Source organism: Schistocerca nitens, chromosome 1 (genome assembly GCF_023898315.1).
Source record: "Schistocerca nitens isolate TAMUIC-IGC-003100 chromosome 1, iqSchNite1.1, whole genome shotgun sequence".
Taxonomy (NCBI): Eukaryota; Metazoa; Arthropoda; class Insecta; order Orthoptera; family Acrididae; genus Schistocerca; species Schistocerca nitens.
The window spans coordinates 1,171,712,468-1,171,728,260 of record NC_064614.1 but is presented as its reverse complement, the minus strand read 5'-3'; the positions used below and the strand labels follow the sequence as shown (position 1 = coordinate 1,171,728,260).

The 15,793-nt window shown below is 41.5% G+C and overlaps 1 protein-coding gene across 1 annotated transcript in view; it reads right to left on the bottom strand.

The window, feature by feature from the left end:
* LOC126200092 (RUS family member 1) overlaps positions 1–15,793 on the bottom strand; it is a 102,260-nt gene that overhangs the window by 2,763 nt on the left and 83,704 nt on the right. The gene's annotated exons all lie outside the window — the stretch shown is intronic.

The window sequence follows — 15,793 nt, the reverse complement described above, 5'->3', positions numbered from 1 at the left end:
CTGCTAGGCAGACAAAACACGTTCTTAATTTCCCCGGTATTGAAATTTTATTCCCCTAAAAATTTTCCCAAGGTTTCTGTTTCCCCCAAAAATTTCCTAAAAAATATTTTTCTGCAAAATGGTGAAAAAAAAAAGAACGATCTGGAGTCAATGAGCATAGGAACATAATTCCTGGCTTTCTACCACTAAATGCTGGTATGCAGTGCTAGCATTTGTTTTTGCTCTGTCTGTAGAGTTCCTTCACCACATGGAGGGCACAGACAGCAAAATTTATGAATTTGTCACACACTATAAAGCAGAGGAGTGGCTCTGGGATGATCTGAGTCACAGTTACAACAGGATTCGTTATCCGACTTTGGAAAAATTTGTCTTCAGCAAGTTACACCAGTTGCTGCCATACAAAAGGGTGGATGGGAAAAAGCAAATTTACAATGCTTTCTATAAGGCAGAAATGAATGGTTGTATGAGGCAGCAGTCAGTAGTAAACATGGATGTGGCAGTGGGATCACCAATTGTAGTTGCCATGACCACATTCCTTAGAAGTATGAGTGGAACTGAGAGGCTGAAGAAGTTTTCTTTATTGGGAATGGTACTTTGCATTCATTTTAATATCAAAATAAAAATAAATATAAGATCAATTAAAACCTATCTTCATTATTTAGTCTAGGAAAATGTGTGAACTATAGTGTTTCAAGACTTAAATCAGGCTTCTAATTTTTAAAATTTCCTGGAGGTGAAGAGGTGGAGATGAGGGATGACCCACCTCCATATTTGCCATGTGATTACGGAGAAAGCCCCTTACCAAGGTAGGCAGCTATGCTGTAGGATAGTTCCAGTAGCCCTAGGACTACCCAAATCAGTTGAGCCTATATCACAAGAAGAACCTGAGGTATGAGCCCTGGAAAAATCCTGTTTTTTTATGCTGTGCAGGGCATATTGGAACATATTGGTAGCACATGCTGTCATATGTATGCTAATTTTGAGTATTGATTTTTGTTGTATTTTTTGTTGTATTATTTGTTGTATTACTTTGACAACTCCACAATCATTGAGAGATGATCCTTGCATCAAATAAATAAATTAATGAACAACTGATGAGACCACTGTTGGATTGTTCATAGATGATGCTGTTGTCTACAGGAAGGTATTGTTGTAGAAATGAAAAAGACTTGGACAGAATTTCCATTTAGTGTAATGGAGGAAAGCCCTCTTTAAATGTGTAACAAAACACTCATAAAAAAGAAAGTACCTAACAGAAGCAAGTTTCAATATTAGTGATAACTTACAGAGCTCATCAAATTGTTTAAATATTTATAGATAATACTAAAAAGCCATATGAAATATGTGAAATGGGATGGAGACATGAAATTAGTAGTAAAAAGATGAATAGAAGACATGGATTTGTTGGTAGGGTTCTGAGAAAGTGTTATGCATCAGATACTAGAGTGACTAGTTGTAAACACTGCTCAAGCACTTTTAGTCCTTATGAAGCAGACATGAGAGCAGGTACCAAACAAATTCAGAGACTGTGAAAAAATGTAACAGCAATGCTCAAGGACATTAAATGGGAATCTCTGGAACAAAAGTAATGCTGTTCTCAAGAGTCCCTGCCAGGTAAATTTAAAAAGAGGACCAGTATTTGAGAAAGAATTTGCACTAATAAGCTGCCACCATATATATCTATCATGGAGATCGTGATAATATGATAAAGACAGACCAGAGCACTTCCCAATGCAAATAACACAATTTTTTTCTTACTGAATGCACAAATGAAATATAAAAATTATAACATTGGTACAAAGTATCCTCCAGCAGGCACTGTATAGAGGGTTGCAAAGTACTGATTAAAAAAGTAAAATATAAAACTGTGATCTTAAAAAAAAACTGGCGACTGCATTTACAAGCGCACGCGCGCGCACGCGCACACACACACACACACACACACACACACACACACACACACACACACACACGCGCAAGTGGTGTCAGAACACACACATAAAAGAAGGTTATAATTGTGCAGTCTTTTGGAGCCAGTGGCTCCTCCTTCTGGCAGACTGGAAAAGATGCCCAGAACTGCATCTCAAGGAAGACCAAAACAGGATGGGAAGGAAAGACCAAAAGAATCAATCTTTCCTTCTCATCCTATCTGGTAAGTCTTCTTTGACCTGCAGTTCTGTGTGACTTTTTTGAAATCTACAACTTCTTCTAGACCTCTCCAGTCCTTTTCCTTCACCCCTCTTCCTTCCCCTTCAACCCTTCTGCCCGAAGAAGGAGTTACCAGCTCCGAGAGTTCACTAAATTATAACCACCTTTTATGTACCTGTTCTACTGCCACTTGGTGAGAAGATTTTTTATCTCTCCAATTACATTATATTGTCAAAAATTGATGTTTTTGTTGTTATAAATTGTACATGAGTCTTACTGAAATCAGTTGTAACATAACCACATTAAATGCATTAAAAATTAACAACCTATTTGCACTGAATGTTTAGTTACAACTGTCTAATGTTCGTATACAGGAACGTGACAGAGGTCAGAGGGGGGCAGCGGGAAGCAAAGGAAGCAAGCCCGGCCGCCATATAGGCTTACATAAGGAGAGGAGCTATGCAGGGGAAACAAAGGCATACCTATATGCGCAGTACTGGCATTACAAACTGTACATCATGCTTCTATGAATATATATATATATATATATATATATATATATATATATATATATATATATATATATAGAAAGAAAGTGATGAGACTTACCAAACAAAAGCGCTGGCAGGTCGATAGACACACAAACAAACACAAACATACACACAAAATTCTAGCTTTCGCAACAAACGGTTGCTTCGTCAGGAAAGAGGGAAGGAGAGGGAAAGATGAAAGGAAGTGGGTTTTAAGGGAGAGGGTAAGGAGTCATTCCAATCCCGGGAGCGGAAAGACTTACCTTAGGGGGAAAAAAGGACGGGTATACACTCGCGCGCACACACACACATATCCATCCGCATATACACAGACACAAGCAGACATTTGTAAAGGCAAAGAGTTTGGGCAGAGATGTCAGTCGAGGCGGAAGTACAGAGGCAAAGGTGATGTTGAAAGACAGGTGAGGTACGAGCGGCGGCAAATAGAAATTGGAGATTAGCGGAGATTGAGGCCTGGCGGATAGCGAGAAGAGAGGATATGCTGAAGGGCAAGTTCCCACCTCCGGAGTTCTGACAGGTTGGTGTTAGTGGGAAGTATCCAGATAACCCGGACGGTGTAACACTGTGCCAAGATGTGCTGGCCGTGCACCAAGGCATGTTTAGCCACAGGGTGATCCTCATTACCAACAAACACTGTCTGCCTGTGTCCATTCATGCGAATGGACAGTTTGTTGCTGGTCATTCCCACATAGAAGGCTTCACAGTGTAGGCAGGTCAGTTGGTAAATCACGTGGGTGTTTTCACACGTGGCTCTGCCTTTGATCGTGTACACCTTCCGGGTTACAGTACTGGAGTAGGTGGTGGTGGGAGGGTGCATGGGACAGGTTTTACACCGGGGGCGGTTACAAGGGTAGGAGCCAGAGGGTAGGGAAGGTGGTTTGGGGATTTCATAGGGATGCCACTTCCTTATACACAAATATTCCGCATGTCCAGGGCCTCGCTGCGATGGAGCACTTCCTTTCACGCCGATCACCTGCCACCCTACCTAAAACCTCTTTCCTCATCACCTTAGCAAGCTTCATCCTGACCCACAACTTCTTCACTTTTGAAGGCCAGACATACCAACAATTAAAGGGAACAGCCATGGGTACCAGGATGGCCCCCTCGTACGCCAACCTATTCATGGGTCGCTTAGAGGAAGCCTTCTTGGTTACCCAGGCCTGCCAACCCAAAGTTTGGTACAGATTTATTGATGACATTTTCATGATCTGGACTCACAGTGAAGAAGAACTCCAGAATTTCCTCTCCAACCTCAACTCCTTTGGTTCCATCAGATTCACCTGGTCCTACTCTAAATCCCATGCCACTTTCCTTGACGTTGATCTCCACCTGTCCAATGGCCAGCTTCACACGTCCGTCCACATCAAACCCACCAACAAGCAACAGTACCTCCATTATGACAGCTGCCACCCATTCCACATCAAACGGTCCCTTCCCTACAGCCTAGGTCTTCGTGGCAAACGAATCTGCTCCAGTCCGGAATCCTTGAACCATTACACCAACAACCTGAAAACAGCTTTCGCATCCCGTAACTACCCTCCCGACCTGGTACAGAAGCAAATAACCAGAGCCACTTCCTCATCTCCTCAAACCCGGAACCTTCCACAGAAGAACCCCAAAAGTGCCCCACTTGTGACAGGATACTTTCCGGGACTGGATCAGATTCTGAATGTGGCTCTCCAGCAGGGATACGACTTCCTCAAATCCTGCCCTGAAATGAGATCCATCCTTCATGAAATCCTCCCCACTCCACCTAGAGTGTCTTTCCGCCGTCCACCTAACCTTCGTAACCTCTTAGTTCATCCCTATGAAATCCCCAAACCACCTTCCCTACCCTCTGGCTCCTACCCTTGTAACCGCCCCCGGTGTAAAACCTGTCCCATGCACCCTCCCACCACCACCTACTCCAGTACTGTAACCCGGAAGGTGTACACGATCAAAGGCAGAGCCACGTGTGAAAGCACCCACGTGATTTACCAACTGACCTGCCTACACTGTGAAGCCTTCTATGTGGGAATGACCAGCAACAAACTGTCCATTCGCATGAATGGACACAGGCAGACAGTGTTTGTTGGTAATGAGGATCACCCTGTGGCTAAACATGCCTTGGTGCACGGCCAGCACATCTTGGCACAGTGTTACACCGTCCGGGTTATCTGGATACTTCCCACTAACACCAACCTGTCAGAACTCCGGAGGTGGGAACTTGCCCTTCAGCATATCCTCTCTTCTCGCTATCCGCCAGGCCTCAATCTCCGCTAATCTCCAATTTCTATTTGCCGCCGCTCGTACCTCACCTGTCTTTCAACATCACCTTTGCCTCTGTACTTCCGCCTCGACTGACATCTCTGCCCAAACTCTTTGCCTTTACAAATGTCTGCTTGTGTCTGTGTATATGCGGATGGATATGTGTGTGTGTGCGCGCGAGTGTATACCCGTCCTTTTTTCCCCCTAAGGTAAGTCTTTCCGCTCCCGGGATTGGAATGACTCCTTACCCTCTCCCTTAAAACCCACTTCCTTTCATCTTTCCCTCTCCTTCCCTCTTTCCTGACGAAGCAACCGTTTGTTGCGAAAGCTAGAATTTTGTGTGTATGTTTGTGTTTGTTTGTGTGTCTATCGACCTGCCAGCGCTTTTGTTTGGTAAGTCTCATCACTTTCTTTCTTTTTAGATATATTTTTCCCACGTGGAATGTTTCCCTCTATTAATTTATATCATTAATTTGAACCCTATATATATATATATATATATATATATATATATATATATATATATATATATATCGGCGGGATAAAATTGTATAGTGGATTACGGTAAAAAGCAGAAGGTGAATACAAAGGGAAACTACTGGCAAAAACAGAAGGAGGAAATAAGACGACAGAAATGACTTCGAAATGTAACAGTGACAATAACAAACGTCATTGTTGGGTTCAAATTAATGATATGAATATAACAGAGGGAAACATTCCACGTGGAAAAAATATATCTAAAAAGAAAGATGATGAGACTTACCAAACAAAAGCGCTGGCAGGTCGATAGACACACAAACAAACACAAATATACACACAAAATTCAAGCTTTCGCAACAAACTGTTGCCTCATCAGGAAAGAGGGAAGGAGAGGGAAAGACGAAAGGATGTATATATATATATATATATATTAATTTATATCATTAATTTGTACCCAATATATATATATATATATATATATATATATATATATATATATATATATATATATATATATATATATATATATATAACAGAGGGAAACATTCCACGTGGAAAAAATATATCTAAAAACAGAGATGATGTGACTTACCAAATGAAAGCGCTGGCACGTCGATAGACACACAAACAAACACAAACATACACACAAAATTCAAGCTTTCGCAACAAACTGTTGCCTCATCAGGAAAGAGGGAAGGAGAGGGAAAGACGAAAGGATGTGGGTTTTAAGGGAGAGGGTAAGGAGTCATTCCAATCCTGGGAGCGGAAAGACTTACCTTAGGGGGAAAAAAGGACAGGTATACACTCGCACACACACACATATCCATCCACACATTACAGACACAAGCAGACATATTTAAAGTTTTCAAATAACTTTAGAAAACTTTAAATATGTCTGCTTGTGTCTGTAATGTGTGGATGGATATGTGTGTGTGTGCGAGTGTATACCCGTCCTTTTTTCCCCCTAAGGTAAGTCTTTCCGCTCCCGGGATTGGAATGACTCCTTATCCTCTCCCTTAAAACCCACATCCTTTTGTCTTTCCCTCTCCTTCCCTCTTTCCTGATGAGGCAACAGTTTGTTGCGAAAGCTTGAATTTTGTGTGTATGTTTGTGTTTGTTTGTGTGTTTATCGACGTGCCAGCGCTTTCGTTTGGTAAGTCACATCATCTTTGTTTTTAGATATATTTTTCCCACGTGGAATGATTCCCCTATTAACACACATATATATATATATTGGTTTAAATGTTGTTCATAAACAAAACTGAAATTCTCTTACGTATTAACATGGTTAATAAAAATCCTAACTGCAGCAATTAAGTACACTTATTGCAAGGAAACGAAATAGTATTTAATAGAAATAAAATTTGCTACACAATAAACGGCAGACTGTTTTTCATATTTACTGAAGATGTCATACTTCTGTAAAAATATTTCGAACCACAAGGTCATTTGGTTTCACTGTCCTGATGTTCTGTTTCTGCGTCTGATTCTTCTTCACTTACATCTGATAAGGTTGCATTAATGATACTTTCATCAACAGTGGGACTATTGTGCAACACGAATGTGATTTGAAGCTCAAGTAGTGAATTAAAATTTGTGCCACAGCTGGGACTTGAACTGGATCTCCTTGCTTACTAGGCAGGTATGATGGCCGTTATATCACTGTAGCGGTATAGTTAACACAGCTGCATGAACTACCCTAGTCCAATGCCTTCCTTAATACACACTTCAATGCACGTCCCCAGATTATTTTCCTCTTCTTAAATCTTCACTATTTCCAAGGCTCTCCAGTATTGAAAAACACAATGAAGATGTGATTTGAAGTTTGTGTTAGGGAGGGCATTGGTCTAGGTTAGTCCATGCAGCTGTGTTAATTATACTGCTACAGTGGTGTACTGGCTAGCACATCCGCCTAGTAAGCAAGGAGACCCAGGTTCAAGTCCAGGCCATGGCAGAAACTGTACTTCATTTCTCCAGCTTCTATCTTTATCGTAGACAAAGTTGAGACTCATATGTCTCAAGGAAAATTTAATTATAACATGAATGTGTTTTGAAATAATACAATAACCAGTGATGTTTCCATACAAAACAATACAGCAGTAATGAAAGATACAATATAAAGTACTCATATTTCGGATGAAACAGAGGGCACCTTCAAAGCAATCTCAAACTAAATATCTGAAATGAAAAGTCCTCTTATCTTCTCAGGTGTTTTTGGCAATTCACCAGGACTATTTTTGAAAACTTCATGATCCGCCTAATGCTACGCATGATTTTTCCTGTGTATGCAGCAGTGCTTACAGAGGAATTGTTGAATGCAGTAATTCTTTCTGCTCCCATTTCATTTTGCAGCACACAACCATACACAATATAGTTTTGAAATCAAACAATGGAAAATCCAGATGGAATGTAACAATACCAGAAAAGGAAAGTTGCTACTCACCATATAGCGGAGATGCTGAGCTGTGATAGGCACAATAAAAAACTGAATACGCTCTCTGTGTCAGTTCCCGTATTTTTGCATGTTATCTCCCGCACTTTTCCAGTGCCACACGATCTTACATCTCTAACTACGAACCCCTCCCCACCCCCCACACTTTCTCTGTTCTATCCCTGTTCACTATCACTAAATACACCTCATCCAGTCACATCTGCTGTCCCCCTTCTCTACGCTTATCTGCCCTCAAACCTGCTACCTACAGTAATATACATATATTTATTAATGATTAGTTAGTTATTCTCTACTTTGACCTTTGTGACTTCTCGCCAATTTTAGTGAGTTTTTGCCTTCCACTATCATTGTCTTCCTCAGCTTGCATCCCTTTTTTCCCCCCTGTGCATCCATTTCACCCTTTTCGTACTTTTCACATGTATTTGGGTGTATTTTTGTTGTAATTTTTAGATGTAATTCTACTTTCTTATGTAATTTTTCGCATTTTTGCACCACCATGGATCCTTGCTCCTTCCATCTGCATCAATACAGAAAAGTTTCCTTATCCCTAGCCAGACCCCAGTCCCACATGCTGTTCCTGCGTTGTTGCTTGGCTCATGAAATCCTCCCTAATGGCCTTACCATCAAATTACCCATCTCTGGTTGCCACCCCTCCTTCCACAATGACCTCCACCTTTTCAGATTCCACCAATCCTTAGCCCTCACCAACACAGTCCTGCAAAACCATATCAACCAAGCCCAATCCTCCTTGCAGTACCTTCTCTCCATCCGCAAAATTCTCCTGCTATGTAATCCCAAATTCCTGGAACCCATAACATACATTGAAACTCTCGTCCTGCAGGAACTTGAGCAACATGCTCAACACCACCTCAAAAAGCTCTCCATCCCGCTCACTTCCTACTCCCACCTCGGAGTACCACTGTCCACTTCTAAAACAACCTCCAAACCTCCCCCACGCCCCCTCATAGCTGACAAAGCCTGTCTCGCAGACCTACTACATTTACCCAACCCTTCAAACTCCCTCCCACCACCACACAGAACCCAAAACCTAAACAGACCTGCAACACAGTCACAAACCTTTCCTCCAGAAGCCTTAGTCCCGCCGAAATATCAGTCCTTTCCAAAGGCCTCACCTTTTGTCCCACTCCCAAATTCAACCATGCAGGACTAGTTAAAGACCTCCTCTCCTTCTCCCGGTCCCTACAGTGGAAACACTTTTTTGCCACCAACCCGACCAATCAGACTCAACCAAAGACCAATATTGAACCTTGCCTAACTCAGTTCACTCCTCCATCCAACAGTGATCCACCCCCACTGCCTCCAAACCACCCCCTGTTAACTTTCCAGAATTTCTTATCCTCGAACCTTGCCTCACCATCATTCCCCTAATCCCTCAACATGCATACTAATCTTACATCCACAGAAAGAACCACAGTCCACCATCTAAAAACTGATCCCGATCTTATAATCCTACCTGCAGACAAAGGCTCCACCATCGTCATTTTGAACTGCAAGGATTAGGTCGCAGAAGGACTCTGTCAGCTGTCAGATACTTCCACCTACAAACCATGCCACAGTGATCCCATTCCAGCAATCCAGCAGGATCTCCAGTCATTACTAAAATCCTTACGCACATCCCAGAACCTCTCCCCAGAGTCCATCTCTCTACTTACCCCTACCACTCTCTGCACTCCCACCTCCTACATGCTTCCTAAAGTCCATAAACCCAACCACCCAGGACACACCATTGTGGCCAGTTACTGTGGCCCCAATGAGAGAATCTCTGCTCTCGTAGACCAACACTTTCAACCTATTACCCGGAACCTATCCTCCTATATAAAAGATACCAACCATTTCCTCGACCGACTCTCCACAGCTGGTTGGTTTGTTGGTTTTTTGGGGAAGGAGACCAGACAGCGTGGTCATCGGTCTCATCGGATTAGGGAAGGAAGTCGGCCGAGCCCTTTCAGAGGAACCATCTCAGCATTTGCCTGGAACGATTTAGGGAAATCACGGAAAACCTAAATCAGGATGGCCGGACGCGGGATTGAACCGTCGTCCTCCCGAATGCGAGTCCAGTGTCTAACTACAGCGCCACATCGTTCGGTTCTCCACAGCTCCTTTCCCTTTATCACATGGTGCACTGCTCATCACTACTGATGCCACCTCCGTGTGCTCTATCATTCCTAATGCCCATGGCCTTACTGCTATTGAACATTACCTTTCCAGACACCCTATGGATTCCAAACCAACAAACTCCTTCCTGGTCTCCATGACTAACTATATCCTCACCCACAATTACTTCTCCTTTGAAGGCATTACCTACAAACAAATCTGTGGTACGGCTATGGGCACCCACATGGCACCATCCTATGCTAACCTATTCATGGGCCATCTAGAGGAATCCTTCCTAAAAACCCAGAATCCTAAAACCCTCACCTGGTTCAGATTCATTGATGACATCTTTGCTATCTGGATTGAAGGTGAGGACACCTTATTCACATTCCTCCAGAATCTCAACAACTTCTCCCCAATTTGCTTCACCTGGTCCTACTCAACCCAACAAGCCACCTTCCTAGATGTTGACCTCCACCTCAGAGATGGCAACATCAGTACCTCCCTTCATATCAAACCTACTAAACACCAGCAATACCTCAACTTCGACAGCTGCCACCCATTCCATACCAAGAAGTCCCTTCCATACAGCCTAGGCACCGCTTGGATTTTTGGTTTTAGTTAAGAAATTGTGTGAAGTTTTGGTGGTATTGGTATTAGCTGTGGTTTAGTAGTATTAATAAAAGTGGTTTCATTCTTAGAAGAGAGACAATTTCGAGACCACTATTGTTAGTTCTTTAATAGTTTTGTGGTTGTAACTGAACTTAGGTAACATGACAGTTAGTTTTTTCAGTAACCGTTAAAATTTTCCCATAAGTGAGAAGCGTGGGCTTTGTCATAGGTTTGTGAGTAGTGGGTCGCAGTGTGGGATTTGTGCTCAAAGTATTTTCATTGGGGAGTGGCGGGGGGGGGGGGGGGGGGGATACAATGGGAAGCCAGTGGGCATTCCAATGAGATCCTCTACTGGGAATGCAGAATCTGTAGCAGAAATAAGTCGAAAGAGGAGCAGGAGCGGTAAGATCTGTGCCCTTCAGGTGCAGTTACAAGACACAAAGGAGGAACAAGATAGGTTAAGGAGGGTGAAGAGTGCTGGGGAGTGGGAACTGGCAGTTGGTAAGAAGGCAGCTAGGAGGAGGTGATATTCAGACAGTTGTATTTTGCATATATGCAATAGATTTGATCAACTGTCAGAGTCGAGTGGAGAAGAGTCTCTTGTAGATGTAGGCATAGTAAAAAAGGAACAGTCCTCAACAGTTAGGAACCGTACGTCAGTTGCAAATTCTAACAGAAAGAAGAAGGTTCAGCTGCTAGGTATTTCACATGGCAGAGGCATGGACCAGCAGTTGCAGGAATTGTTGGGGAATGAGTACTAGGTCACCAGCATTGTGAAGCCTAGTGCAGGGTTAGCTCAGGTGACTGTTAACATAGGGGAGTTATGCAGGAATTTACCGTATTTACTCGAATCTAAGCCGCACTTTTTTCCGGTTTTTGTAATCCAAAAAACCGCCTGCGGCTTAGAATCAAGTGCAAAGTAAGAATCGAGTGCAAAGTAAGTGGAAGTTCTGAAAAATGTTGGTAGGTGCCGCCACAACTAACTTCTGTCGTCGAATATATGTAGCGCTACGCAGGCATGCCTCGCAGGCACAAAGACAAATACTGGCACCAAAACCTCTGCGTCAGTAAATAAATAAAAAAAATGTGGAAGACGAGCTTTTTTTTCTCCGCCCAGAGTTTCGACCACTGCATTTTCATACATTATCCAACGAAGTAAATACAAATTCCGTATTGTTCCTCTTCGAACGTAGAAGCATTTCAATGTACTACGAAAATCCGACTGGCAAGACTGTTTGGGATATTTGTCAATATGGCCAACTCTGCTTTCTGAATTTTTTCCTAACTGTGAGAAGAAATGGTTGCTAATAGGAACTTTTATGAATTGTGAATCACATGCAGTATTCTCTTCACCATAAGAATAATACGAATATAAACATTTTGCCATGTATCCTTTCGTGTTTGCTGCTATCTCATTTAAATCCTGTCCGCCTAATAAACTACGAAACTTGACAACAGCAGACGCGGAAGAATAAACATACCATGTCATGTTTATATTCGTATTATTCTTAGGCCTAATAGTGATAGTCAGAAATGAAGCACGGCAATTGACTAGATTTTTAAATCTAAGATGCCTTTAATTTCTGTGCATAATGTAATGTACTAAAGAGGCGTCTGCAAAGATTTTCAAACGGAAAAAATTTTCGCTAAATTCTCGTTCAGAACATCTTCTATCATACGCAGTCTATTATTTGGTTCTTGTTGATCATTATCAAAGAAAGCAGCAGTGTAAGTAGCAACGAATAGCAGTATCCTGCCATTGTTTCGCTAATGAGACTATTCCTCTCTTTGTTTTTTTTAATTGTAAGCGGCGGTAGCGTGCACAAAACAAAAGCAAGCCATGCCGCGAGCGGCGACAGGCTGTAAACCCTCATTTTCAGAATGCGACAAACAATGCATGACACAGTACTGTAATGCATTTTCAGCTTTGAGTGATGGAAACACCTATAACAAAGAGAACTGCACTTGTCAGATCAAAGAAAAATAAGCAATCAATTCAAACCAGACGAAGCACGTGAAAAAGGAAGGGTACCCGTGTAAATACGGACGGAGCGCCTGACGCATAACAACGGCTACCTGGTAAAGTTTAACTGCTAAGCTTACGACTCGAACCAAACTACTACCGCTGTATCGTCATTCATTCAACCTAAATTGTGTCTCATATTACAATGGACCAACTTTGTTTCGATTTGGAAGTGCGGCCTAAAACTTTTCTCTCCCCTTGAATTTCGAGTCTCAGATTTCAGGTGTGGCTTAGATTTGGGAAAATTTTTTTTCCTCGATTTAGAGTCTCATTTTTCAGATGCGGCTTAGATTCGAGTGCGGCTTAAATTCGAGTAAATACGGTAATGAAATAGTATCAGGTAGTGATTGTGGGTGGAGCAGGGAATAGTATTGATAGGGGTGGGGAATATGATTTAGACGGGGCCTGGTAAAGATAGCTAGTCAAACTGGTGGCACTAATGTACACATCATGCAAGTATTTCAGTATCATGATTGGCCTTAGCTTAATGCTGCTGTTGGGCGTGTTAACATGGGGCCACAGAAGGCACTGATGGTGGAAGGCATGGATCACATTGCAATACTGCCAACTGAGTCTATCAATAGATCAGGTTTCACTAGGCATGGCCTGAACCTCAATAGGTATGGGAAATGGGAGGCCGGCAACGCTTACAGGTGACACTGTGGTGGGTGGTGGTGGGATCACTCACGGAAAAATTCCTGTAGTAGTTGGTGTTAGAGCTGCACCTTTTTAGACTGAAGTCAACTGATAGGTGTCCCTGCTTAAAGGAAGTCCCCCTAACAAAGGAAGCACCTTCAGAGGAAGTCAGGTATCCAAGCAGAGAAGGAATTAGCATATTACACCAAAATATAAGAGGTATTAGAGATAAAGTTAGTGAACTGCTTGTAGATGTTGACTCTGACATCACTGGTATATCAAAGCATGACTTAAATAATTTGACAATTCAGAGGCTTCCTTCACAGATTAGCTGGCTGCTTTTCAAGGAGTTCTTTGCATGTGGTGACATCAATATTAATTTTTTATGTGATTGTGCAAGAAAAACGATGTTGGAAGATCTCCTAAACTAATATGATCTGAGGTAGACTGTGTTTTTTCCAATCAGGGCGCAGGGGAACAGTAGCCAGCCACAGAGAGTACTTTTGTACATTGTTCGTAACTAGATGTGCATTAGGGTAGTAAAAGGGTGAATATTCTTTCAGACTATGATGCACAAATTTTAACACTAAAAGGTTTCTGTACGCAAACAAATGTTACATATAATTACAAACTATGTGGAAAAGCTAATCCAGCGGCAATAGAGAGTTTTTGAAAACTCATTAAGGAACAAGGGTGGTAGGATGTTTATAGTGCCGATAACATAGACGACAAATATAATGCTTTTCTTAACACATTTCTCATGCTCTTTGAAAATTGCTTTTCATTAGCACTTTCTAAACAGGGTACCAGCAGAAAAATGCAACCTGTGTGGCTGACTAGTGGGATAAGGATATCATGTAGAACAAAGTGGGAATTATATCAAAATGTTAGAGGTAGTCACAATCAAGCTGCAGTAGACCACTGCAAACTGTATTGTAAGGTGCCAAAAATGTTATTAAAAAAGCAAAGAGTGCGTGGTACGCAAATAGAATAGCTAATTCACATGATAAAATTAAAACCATTTGGTCAGCAGCACAAGGTTGGCGATATAATGTCAGTTCGTGGTAAAAATATTTCTGTTAGTGATAAATCAGTATTTAACAATCATTTTCTGAGCATTGATGGTAGTTTCTACAGGGGATCATACAACTCTTTGGGAAAATGTCTTTCTGAGATTGATATCTGAAATACTTCTCTGTGATACTGACAAGGGGGAGATTGACTCAATAATTAAATGACTGAAGACTAAGGACTCTCATAGATATGATGGACTGCCTAGCGCATGTTAGCCCTCTACTTAGCCATATTTGTTATTTTTCCTTTAAGAATGGTCAGTTTCTTGAATGATTGAAGTACTCAGTAGCAAAGCCACTTTATAAAAAGGGAGAAAGGTACAATGTAGACAATTTTAGACCTATTTCTGTGCCACCAGAGTTTGCTAAAGTTATTGAAAAGGCTGTGCATGTAAGGCTAATTGATCATTTTACATCACACAGTTAGCTATAAAATGCGCAGTTTGGCTTTAGAAGTGGTTTAACAACTGAAAATGCTACATTCTCTTTTCTCTGTGAGGTACTGGATGGATTAAACAAAAAGTTTCAAATACTAGGTATATTTTTTATTTAACTACAGTGTTTGATTGTGTTGATCACAAAATATTGATTCTGAAGTTAAACCATTACGGAATATGGGGAGTAGCTCACAACTGGTTCATCTCTTACTTTCACAATGGACAGCAAATGATCTTTATTCACAGTGTTGAGAATGGTTGTGATGTGGGGTTTGAGTGGGACACAGTCAAATGGGGGGTGCCCCAGGGATCAGTGCTGGGGCCACTCCTGTTCTTTATTTATACGATGATATGCCATCTAGTATTACAGGGAATTCTAAAATACTTGTCTGCTGATGACACTAGCTTGGTGGTAAAGAATGTTGTCTGAAACATGGGCTCTGCTTCAAACAGTGCAGTTCATGACACAAGTTCAAGTCTTGTAGAAAATAAGCTAATGCTAGATCACAGTAAGACTCAATTTTTACATTTTCTAACACACAATTGAACAAAGCCCGATGTTTTAATTTCACAGAATGGGAACAGTTCAAATTTCTGGGTGTTCAGATAGATAGTAAACTGTTGTAGAAAGCCCATGTTCAAGATCTTGTTCAAAGACGTAATGCGGCCATTTTCACTATTTGAATGATATCTGGAGTTAGTGATAGTTCAATGTGAAAAATAGTCTACTCTGCTTATTTTCATTCGCTTAGGTCATATGGTATTGTATTTTGTGGTAACTTTCCATTCTCAAAGTATATTTTTGCCTCAGAAACGGGCAGTTCGGGAAATATTGGTGTAAATTCACAAACCTCTTGTGCCCCCTTTTCACTAGTCTGGGTATTCCGACATTGGCCTCTTGATATATATACTTTACTGTTGTTTCTTTTTAACAATATCAGCTTATCCCAAAGAATTAGCAGCTTTCATTCAGTTAATACTATGCAGAAACCGAATCTGCATTTGGACTTCACTTACTC